This window comes from Aotus nancymaae, unplaced genomic scaffold (assembly GCF_030222135.1).
Source record: "Aotus nancymaae isolate 86718 unplaced genomic scaffold, 86718_ANA_hifiasm-v0.15.2.pri h1tg000040l, whole genome shotgun sequence".
Classification (NCBI taxonomy): Eukaryota; Metazoa; Chordata; class Mammalia; order Primates; family Aotidae; genus Aotus; species Aotus nancymaae.
This window is the reverse complement of record NW_026988454.1, coordinates 70,980,101-70,991,357: the sequence shown is the minus strand read 5'-3', so window position 1 is coordinate 70,991,357 and position 11,257 is coordinate 70,980,101. Positions and strand designations below refer to the sequence as shown.

Genomic DNA, 11,257 nt, shown 5'->3' with positions numbered 1-11,257 from the left:
CAGTGAATGTGACAGTACAGATATCTCTTTGGCGTACTGATTTCAACTTCTTTGGACATATATCCAGAAGTGGAATTTTACCATTATTATTTGTCAATTAAAACTACAATTAAGTCTTTAAAGTCTGATCTCTTTTTCCAAGGTTTTTAGGTATAGCCACTGTAATAAAAAATCAGTATAAGTGAAAATGTTGTAATATTCCAAAGTCATGAAAAAAAAGTGTATATATTTACTAAGTAGAGTATAGCCTCAGTACAATTTTAAAAGCATCTCATAAGACAGAATGGGCCCATTCAGCTGAAATACGTAATCTGATTCCTGCCTAGATTTCTGAAATATTCTTCCTGGTCCAGTGAGATCAGCCATGTCAAAGGTTTTCCAAAAATTTAGACTTAGTATTACAATATACATCTTTCTTAATTTAGCCTCTAATTTTTCCAGGTTTTCAAACTCATTTTTAAATGTCATTGCTTTTTAAAAATGACTACCTGAAATTGAAATCATACCATGAGGTTTTAGCTTCTATTTATTTATTTAATGTCCAACCTTTTTTCTAGAAAGGAAAGATATAAAATGTTTTATATGCTTTCTATTTTAGCTTAAATTAAGGTACTTTGGTGTCTAATTTTTTAAATTTTCAAACATAAGGGGATTTTTTGTCTTCTTGTTATTAACTTTTAATATAATTGTATGGTATCAAAGAAATATATTTTTTTGCTGTTAATCAAATTTTTCTTTTCTTTTTTTTTTTAAATTATAATTTAAGTTCTGGAGTACATGTGCAGAACGTTCCGGTTTGTTACACAGGTGCCATGGTGGTTTGCTGCATCCATTCCCCCAACATCTACATTAGATATTTCTCCTAATGTTAGCCCTCTCCAATTCCCCCACCCGCTGCTATCCCTCCCTTAACCTTCCTACCCCCCAACAGGCCATACTGTGTGATGTTCCCCTCCTTGTGTCCATGTGTTCTCATTGCTCAACACGCACTTATGAGTGAGAACATGCAGTGTTTGGTTTTCTGCTCTTGTGTCAGTTTGCTGAGAATGATGGTTTCCAGATTCATCCATGTCCCTGCAAAGGACATGAAGTCACCCTTTTTTATTGCTGCATAGTATTCCATGGTGTATATGTGCCACATTTTCTTTATCCAGTCTATCATTGATGGACATTTGGGTTTGTTACAGGTCTTTGCTATTGTAAACAGTGCCACAATAAACATAAGTGAACATGTGTCTTTATAGATGAATGTTTTACAATCCTTTGGTTATATACACAATAATGGGATTGCTAGGTCAAATGGTATTTCTATTTCTAGATCCTTGCGGAATCACCACACTGCTTCCACAATGGTCGAACTAACTTACACTCCCATAAAAAGTGTAAAAGTGTTCCTATTTCTCCACATCCTCTCCAGCATCTGTTGTCTCCTGTTTAATGATTGCCATTCCAACTAGCATGAGATGGTATCTCAATGTGGTTTTGATTTATATTTCTCTAATTACCAGTGATGCTGAGCTTTTTTTCATGTTGTTGACTGCATAAATGTCTTCTTTCGAAAAGTGTCTGTTTATATCCTTCCCCCACTTTTTAATGTTTTTTTTTTTTTTTGTAAATTTGTTTAAGTTCTTTATAAATTCAGGTTATTAGACTTTTGTCAGAGAATTTTTTCCCATTCTGTTGGTTTCTGGTTCGCTCTAATGATAGTTTATTTTGCTGTGCAGAAGTTCTTATGCTTAATTAGATTCTATTTGTCTATTTTGACTTTTGTTGGCATTGCTTTTGGTGTTTTAGTCGTGAAGTCCTTGCCTATGCCTATGTTCTGAATGATATTGCCTAGGTTTTCTTCTAGGGTTTTTATGGTGTTAGGATTTATGTTTAAATCTTTAATCTATCTGGAGTTACTTTTTGTATAAGATATAGGAAAGGGATCCAGTTTCAGGTTTCTGCATATGGCTAGCCAGTTTTCCCAACATCATTTATTAAACAGGGAATCCTTTCCCCATCGCTTGTTTTTGTCAGGCTTGTATTTTAATATAATTTTTAAATACAAGATATGGAAAATTTCATTACATCATTTTTAATAAACCTTAAATTCTAGGAATCTATTGTAAGAAAACAATTGAGAACACACAAAGATATAGTCACAAAAACTTTCTATACATTTTCTTTATAAACACAAAAATATCGAGAAAAATATGCTCATGTGAGTCATTAAAAAATAGAAAATAAATCACTGTAGTTAAAAGCAGGATTCAAAGAAATTTAATAACATGTAAAGGCATTTAAAAATTAAGTGAAAAGAAAATACTAAAATGAATATATTTAGTATGTTTTCATTCTGTTAGTATATATGAAAGACAAAACTCTGAAATGCTACAATTGTATAATAAGGCTGAGAATGATTTGCATTTATTTTATTTATCTGTATTTTTAAAGTTTCTAATATTATTACTTTTGTTTTTAAAAAACATTTGCTTTTAAAACACTATATTAATGTAAACAATACACAGAACTAAAATTTTAGAGTTCTATTCGATTTGGTCTACTCTGAATGTTAAGACAACACTAATGCAAATAGAAAGTTTAATGGGGCCTTGAGGAGGGATAGTTAAAAATTTTGTTCAAAATACATCACCAATTGCTGATATATTTCACATACACGAACATAAAATTTCTACTACTGCTGCTGAAACTTCTTTAGATTGGCTGCCTATACCCAGCATCATCTACTCAGACTCAGAAGTTTCTTCAACCTGTCTAGAATTGCTTCAAGATTATCTAAAATATTTAAAACAAAAGTGGACTTCTATTATTAATTCATATTCTCAAGGGATCATTAATTGATGTTACATCACAAAAATTTACCACAACAATGGAAAATTTTCACAAAGTTCTACAAAAGTTGTATGCTGTGGGAAGCTAATAAAAACTTTTTTGCATCTGTTCTTGTGTTGATTAATCTTTCCTTTGCACATCTTTACTCTACCATAGACTGAATGAATTTGGAATTTATTTAGCCATTTTACTTGTAAGCCAGAAAAATTAAAAATATAGATAAGAGATTATTCTTACTGGCTAATCAGTCTATATGATAAAATATAGACACATGCTGATTTATAAAATACTGTTTATTTGATCCATAACAAAATACTTAAAATACTCTAAGTAAAGTGAAAGTTTAGCCCTTAAAGTGCTTCAAATCTGAAGACTGCTAAATTTTAAAATCTCAGTGAAGAGTTTTTGAAATCTGAAACAGAATTAAGAGGTAGATTAGATGTGGGGCAAATCAGGTATCCTATAATATTATGTTTGGAGTTAAATTTTTTTTGAGTAAATAAATTATTTAAATTTTGCAATAAAATGAAAATGATCTACAAAATAATATACTTTTCATTTATAGTTAAATATTCAAAATAATATAATTCAGTTTTTAAGGGTGTGGTGTGTGTGTGTGTGTGTGTGTGTGTGTGTGTTGGCAGAGACTTCGGGAAATGTGTGCAGAGATGAATATATAGTTATCAGATCATCTTGAGCAATGAAACCATTGGTGATTTTCTTTTCTTTTCTATATTAATCTATTTTTAAACTAATTTTATTATAATTAAATTTTTTTTTATGTAAGTTTGTCTAATTACTAGCTTTACACTGGAATCCTAGAACTATTAATTCTCTCTTTTACAAAACATAAAGATAATTCCTTAAGCAGACAGGGTCAGCAAAGCATTTAGAGTCAGTAATGTTTTTTAGTACCAAATATCTACTTAAAATAAGTGTTATGCCTACAAGTATCATCAAGTATTTATCTCTTTTATTTAGAGAGGCCTTGAAAGAACATGTATTACTTGGTATAACTTTGGTAAAATAATGCCATAGGCAAAGAAATGATAAAGGGTATAAATATTAGAAATGAAAAGATAAATATCATTATTGTAAATATAATTCTCTATATAAAAAGCATACAAAAATAAACTGAAAAACTCTTGAAACTAGAATACTGTTCAGTAGATGGCTAGTTAAAAATATAACAACAATCGCTTTAAAAATAACCAGTAAGAAACAAATACGTGAGACAAATCTCATTGGAAAATTATTTTATTTTATTCTGTTCTGTTTTTCGAGACAGCGTTCTATTCCGTAGCCCAGGCTGGAGTGCATTGGCATGATCACTGCTCACTGTAGCCTCAACCTCCCAAGGCTCAATGGATCCTCCTGCCTCAGCCTCCCAAGTAGCTGGGAGTACAAGGGCACACCACCATGCCCAGATAATAATTTTTGTATTTTTCTTTTTCTTTTTCTTTTTAGAAAAAAAAACCATAATGGCAGCTGTCTTCTTAGGATAGGGGAGTGAGTTCTGTTAATGGATAGGTGGCCCCTACTTGCCGGCAATGAGCAGGTTCCACAAGACCACAATGACCGAGTCCCTACACAGGAATATCTTGGAGATGTAGTGGTCTTTGTTGACTGGCTTGGACTTCTTGCTCTTGGGTACCTTAGTCCACATCTCCTTCATGTTCTCCAGTACCATGTTGCAGTGCCTATGGAAGGCTTTTACGTGGCCCAGGAGTTTCTTATTGTTAAGGTAGTTGATGAGCACTTGGGTGTTGTTTTTGATGGACTGCATGAGCACAGAGTGGACCCGTGTTAAATTCCTCCTCCTCTCACTTCTGCAGCTCCTCTGGGGTCATCTCACTCTTGGGCTTGTTTAGGAGGCTCATAATGGTCACTATGCTCTCAGTTCACTCCCGTTTCCTGTACGTTGCTTAATTAGAGACCAGGTTTTGCCTTGTTACCCAGGCTGGTCTTGAACTCCTGAGTTCATGAGATCCACTGCCTCAACCTCCCAAAGTGTAGGGGTTACAGGTGAGAGCCACTGCTCACATTAGGCAAATACTTTAAATATGTTCACTCAATTCTTATTTCAGTGACTCCTAATTTGCCTTCCTATGTGCCACAAAGGCTTAAAATCTAATGCAAACTTTTATGCTCCTTATTGCAGGATATCAGGGATGTAAGTATGTAATTAATTTCTAAAAATCATATGCACATATGCAAGATTTAGATGCAAAATGAATGCTGTGAGATGCTCTCTTCCTGCAGGGAGTTCACGTATTCTGGCAAGCATGGAGATAGTGGCATTTGGTTCTTCTGGAACAACTGTGGTAGCAATTTGGTATCCAGTTCCCTGACCATTGTTGGTGTGGAACAACAGGTGCTGATGACAGAAATATTTCTATCATGTGATTGGGCAGTTTTACTGGCTGCATTGTTCCCATTGGGGTAACAACAGAACCTAGTATTCTAGAATCTCTCACTGAATCTGTGAGCTATCTGATATCTTAAATTTATTTTCACTTACTATGACAAGAGCTCACCTTATTCTTATTCTTGACAACCAAAATATTTGACAAATTCAATGGAGCATTATTACATAAACAGAAAAACGATAGTTAATAGATTATCTAAAAGGGCATATATATGCATGAATATTAATATTGGGTGTATTCTGGATCATAATATTTGGAGTAATAGTAATCTTGCTGATTTAAAAAATAAAGCTTTTCATTATACTAATAATATATACTAACATGTATTTGCTACTAATATGTATATGTTTATACTAATATGTATTTGCTACAAAAAAGCTATGCAATATAAAGTGGACATAAGAAGTCACCCAGAAATTTTCTTCAGTATGCCATAATTAAACGGAAAATAGTACCTAAAGTAGAATCATCTCTGTGGCAGGAATAGCCAGCTGTCCACCAAACAGAACACACAAGCAGATAAACAGATACTGGTTGCCTCTTCTTGGAAACACAGCCAGACTAGAATTCTCAGCCTCCCTTGAAATCGAGTGTAGACACATGGTTGTTTTAATGAATGTGCTGTAAAGAGAAGTGATGCATACAACTCCCAAGAGTAGCTCATATAAACTTCCCATGGGCAACTTCTATACTCTCCACTCCCTACTTCTGACTGATGGTTATGCTCCTGGTGACCTTGGAATCCACATATTTAAGATGGCAAAGTAGCCATCAGTCTGCCCTAGATGTCTGCATAGAGAAAATGCAGCTGTCAACCTGAATGAACAGCCAGGACAATTAGCTGAGAAAGAAATAGGTCGGACATGGTGGCTCACTCTTGTAATCTCAGCATTTCGGGAGGCTGAGTAAGAAGATCACCTGAGCTTAGGAGATCGAGACCAGCCCGGGCAACATGGTGAAACCCCTGTCTCTACCAAAAATACAAAATATTAGCCGTGAGTGATGGCACATGCCTGTGGTCCCAGATACTTGGGAGGCTGAGGTGGGAAGATCTCTTGAGCCTGGGAGGCAGAGGTTGCAGTGACCCAAGATTGTACTGCACTCCAGGCTAGGCAACAGAGGGCCAAAAAAAAAAAAAAAAAAAAAAAAAAGAAATAAAACAGTTTCATTTTTTGTTTGTTTGTTTTTGGCACTGTAAGTTGGGGGTCTGTTATGTTAGCCTACTCAACATTAATACAGTCTCCATCTTTCATTATCTACCTTCTCCTCTGGCCTTTATCCCTTCAAATTAGGACTTCCATGGTGTTATTCTGTGCTTTTTATTTACTTTCTCAAAATGCTGCCTGCTTTCAGTAGCTGGAGACTATTTCTTAAAAGAAGTCTCATCTGTAATAAGACAGACATTGTTCAAAATATAAAATGTTGTCCCTTTCCCAAAGATTCAATATTGATAAATTGTTTTTTATTTTCTTACTTTTATGTGGACATTCCTATCGTGTAATAAAAAAACACTGAATGCCTGTTCTTACACTGACATATTTTACTAACATTTTGATTTGAAATAATTTATTATTTTTATTTTATTTGTATTCTTTAATTTTTCTGTAAAAAATAGGAATTACTTATGTAATGCTCAATAAGAAAATTCTACAATGCTTTATTAAAAATATCAAAGTTAAAATAGATATTTAGCTCAGTGTTCATTTAAAACTTTGAATTCAATTAAATTCAAGTTCAAGTACTGCCAAGAAAAAGTTTGTTATTCCCAAACTGGCCTTCATTGCTCAATAAAATTGTGTGTACAGGCCCATCATATTCACAAACATAGGCGAGAGAGTATGCATTCAGAGGATGTTCTCCCTTTTTAATTTTCTTTCTTTTTTATTTTTTTATTTTTGTCATGCAGGCTCTAGTATAGTGGCATGATTATAGCTCACTATAACCTTGAACTCCTGGCCTCAAGCAATCCTCTTCACTTAGCTTCCCAAGTAGCTGAGACTACATGTATGTACCACCATGCCAGGCTATTTTTTTTTTTTTTAAGAAATGGGGTCTTACTATGTTACCCAGGTGCATCTTGAATTCCTGGCCTCAAGCAATCCTCCTGCCTCAGCCTTCTAAAGCATTGGGATTATAAGCATGAGCCGCCATGTCCTGCTCCTTTATAATTTTCATCTTTAATTCTCTAATATCTTCCAAAATCAGGAACTAAAAAGCTGCATTTTACTTCAAAACCTCCTATACATGACTACTAAGCATTCCTGCCCATAAGGGCCACACAACCAACTCTGATTTACAAAAGTCCTTAGATCATTCAATGTCCATTTCTACCGTTGCCTGCTCTGTGAACGTTCCAAGATTCCTCAAAAAGATGTACTCATATCTCCATTTATATGTTTTTGTTTGACATCTGTATATGACGCTTTCCAGACCAGGTCTTTTATCCCTGAGATATTAATATATTCTGTGCTCCTCTGTAAACTGCAAGCTACTTGAGGCCTGGAACTGTGTCTCTTTTGTCTATATTCTCTATATATCTTAGCATCTCAGAATACATATAAATGATGTTAACCATATTTTGTTGAATTAAATTAAGCAAATATCTAAGTTTAGTCAATATTTCTGCTTCTAATCTGCCACTAAAACTCTGTTTCCACAGCAATCCTAGGTGATAGAAGCTCTTCCTTCCAAGAATAAGATGTGGATTCTGGTGGCAAGATATAATGGAGTCCCAAATGGAATAAATAGGAAGAAAGTTATTTCTGAAATCGCCAATAGGAATATCCTTAGAAAAACAAAATTTAACAGCAGCTCAGAGGAAACTGAATCCTGTCCTCTTGCTTTCCTTCTCTGAGACATGAGATTCATCACTCACTTGACCACCTTCTCTACTAACTGCCTGTCCGTGGGGTTCATCCAGTTGCTCACCAGCAGCCTGGCTATCCTTTATGCAGGCGCCAGGGGCTCTAGCTTCTGAATCTTCTCTTCCAGCTCCACCAGCTTCTGAGTTGGCTGAGGGACCAGGATTCTGGCTGCAATAATGACCGAGGATCTGGCAGAAATAATGGGGCATGCAAAGCAAGAACGAGGCCGTGCAAGGCCTGAATAACTGCTTAACCTCCTACCTGGACAGAGTGAGTGGCCTGGAGACTGAGAATCAGAGGCTAGAGACTAAAATCTGGGAACAACTGGACAAGAAGGGGCCCCAGGTCAGAGACTGGGGACATTGCGTTAAGACCATAGAGGACCTGGTGACTCAGACTTTTGCAAATTCTGTGGACAATGCCCAGATTGTTCTAGAGATAGACAATGCCCATCTTACTGCTGATGATTTTAGAGTCAAGTATGAGACAAAGCTGGCCACACGCCCATCTATGGAGAGCCACATTCATGGGCTCAGCAAGGTCACTGATGACACCAATGTCACTCAGCTGCAGCTGAAGACAGATCTTGGCTCTAAAGGAGGAGCTGCTGTTCATGAAGAAGAATCACAAGGAGTTTTGCCAGTTCTGGTTGACCATGGAAATTTAGATGTCTCTAAATCTCAGGACTCCAGCAAGATCCTGACATATCAGTGTGACGAGCTGGCTCAGAAGAACCAAGAGAAGCTGGACAACACTGGTCCCAGAAGATTGAGGAGAGGACTATAGTCATCACCATGCAGTCTGACAAGATCAGAGATGCTGAGTTGATGCTCATGGAGCTAAGAGGTTCAGTCCAGTGCTTGAAGATCAACCTGGACTCCATGAGAAATCTTAAGGCCAGCTTGGAGAACAGCCCGAGGGAGATAGAGGCCCACTATGCCATTCAGATGGAGCAGCTTAATGGGGCTCTGCTGCACCTGAAGTCAGAGCTGGCATGGACTCTGGCAGAGGGGCGGTACCAGGCCTAGGAGTATGAGAAGCCCCTGCTGAACATCAAAGTCAAACTGTCAGCTGAGATGGCCACCTTACTGCTGCCTGCTGGAAGATGAAAAGGACTTCAATCCCTGTGATGCCCTGGATAGCAGCAATTCAATGCAAACTATCCAAAAGACCACCACCTGCAGGATAGTGGACAACAATTAGCATCTGAGACCAATGACTCTAAAGTTCTGAGGTGCTTAAGCAGCAGAAGCAAGGTACCCTTTGGGTAACAGGAGGCCGATAAAAAGTTTAAGGGTCAAAAAAAAAATTGAACAGCAGTTTTGGTCACCCAATGTCAGGAATTTTAGATTTAGCTCTAAGTCAACTAACAGGATTGATAGGGAACCTAACTAATTTTTCAAACATTGTATCATTGGGAAATATATTCCATGCTTTAAACAGTTCACCAAAACTGTCTTTGGAATAAAATATATTCTTGGTTTTAAACTTATTACAGTAAAAACAACTGGCAACTTCACACAATCCTCTATCAATCCTAGAAGTGCATTCTCTGTGCAGAAGTTATCTCAGTTTAGTTGATACACTGAACTATACAGAATGATAGAACTGTTTGAACTTCTATGATCCATCCTGAGTAGAAAATTTTGTAGTCATGTCAGGTATAAGAGTTATGACATGCCACAAATATTTGTCTTATTATAGAAAACTTAAACATAGGGAGGAGGTATGTAACTTTTCTGGTCCTATTTAATCTCACTGAGTTAGTATGTTTTATGTTTCAATAGCAAATGTATACTGAAAAGGCAGAGAAACATTAAAATGACAGCAAAAATACAGAAATAATATTTCATTATCTGGACTTTGTTAGTTTATAATTTTCTCCATACATTTTAAAAAGGGGAGAAAAGTAATTACAATAAAAATATATGTTTTTATTATTTATCACTAACTTTAACTCCAACAGAAGAAACTTTTGCATTGAACAAATCTAGGATTTTTTTCAAAAATTTCAATTAAATATTATATATGTATGTTTGTATATATAATAATATTCCATACATATAAATATATGTATGTTTGTATATGATGATGTTTGTATATATAATAATATATAGTACATAATAATGTTCATAATAAAATGAACATATTGAAATATTACTCATCCATTAAAAGGAATGAGGTTCTGATACATGCTGCAACATGAAAGAAACATGAAATCATTTTGTTAGATTAAATAACCAGACACCAAAAAACACATAATGTGTAATTCCACTCATATGAAATATCTAGAATAGGCAACTTCATAGAAACAGAGAGTAAATTAGAGATTACTAGGGCCTGGGAGACGAAAGAAGAGGGTGCCTACTGGTCACAGAGTTTCTATTTGAGTTGATGAAAATGTTTTGAAAACGGTGATTATGGTTGTATAATGTTGTGAATGTGATTAATACCACTGAATTGAACACTTAAGAAATGGCTAGAATAGGAAATATTATATATTTTGATATAATTTAAAATAACTAAAAACTAAAATTAGTAAGCAATGATATAGCAAAGAAGCATAGCATTGTGTTTTATGTCTGTTGCTACTCTGATTTTTTTAACTTAGATTAAAATTTTTATTTATGCTTATAATTATAATCAATAAATGAGAATAAACCAAGTAGCCTTACAACTGACATTGACTAGTCATTATGTAAAAAGTCTAGACTTTTGGAAAATAAATAACTATGGAATTTCTATGGAATCTATAACACAATTTTAAGAGTTCTCCTCCAAACACCATGGTTAGGTTTGAAAACCAGTAGAATAATCACTGATTGCAGAAATTAAGAATCTGTTTTTGGGAGGCTAATATATGAGCTCAAGAGATTCAAATTCATGAATGATCGTATTAAACTGTTAAAATATATTTATATAAAAACAATACAGAACACTAATATACAACACAATAAACATAAAAATAAAGACAATACCAAATACAAATTCAATTAGTGATATTTTATTTTTGTTAAATTAATTTTAATGATTATTGTTTAATAAATTTTTATTGAGATTTGATTTTAAGATAATTTTTTGAAATGATATAATACATTTTTTATGACCCCAAAGTAATAAAGGTAG

The 11,257-nt window shown here is 34.7% G+C and overlaps 2 pseudogenes; one reads left to right on the top strand and one right to left on the bottom strand.

Annotated features, from left to right (window-relative positions):
• Window positions 1-4,375: 4,375 nt before the first annotated feature.
• On the bottom strand, window positions 4,376-4,718 carry LOC105711435 (small nuclear ribonucleoprotein Sm D2-like; annotated as a pseudogene).
• A 3,233-nt stretch (window positions 4,719-7,951) lies between these two features.
• Window positions 7,952-9,336, top strand: LOC105711434 (keratin, type I cytoskeletal 18-like; annotated as a pseudogene).
• The last annotated feature ends 1,921 nt before the right edge of the window (window positions 9,337-11,257 follow it).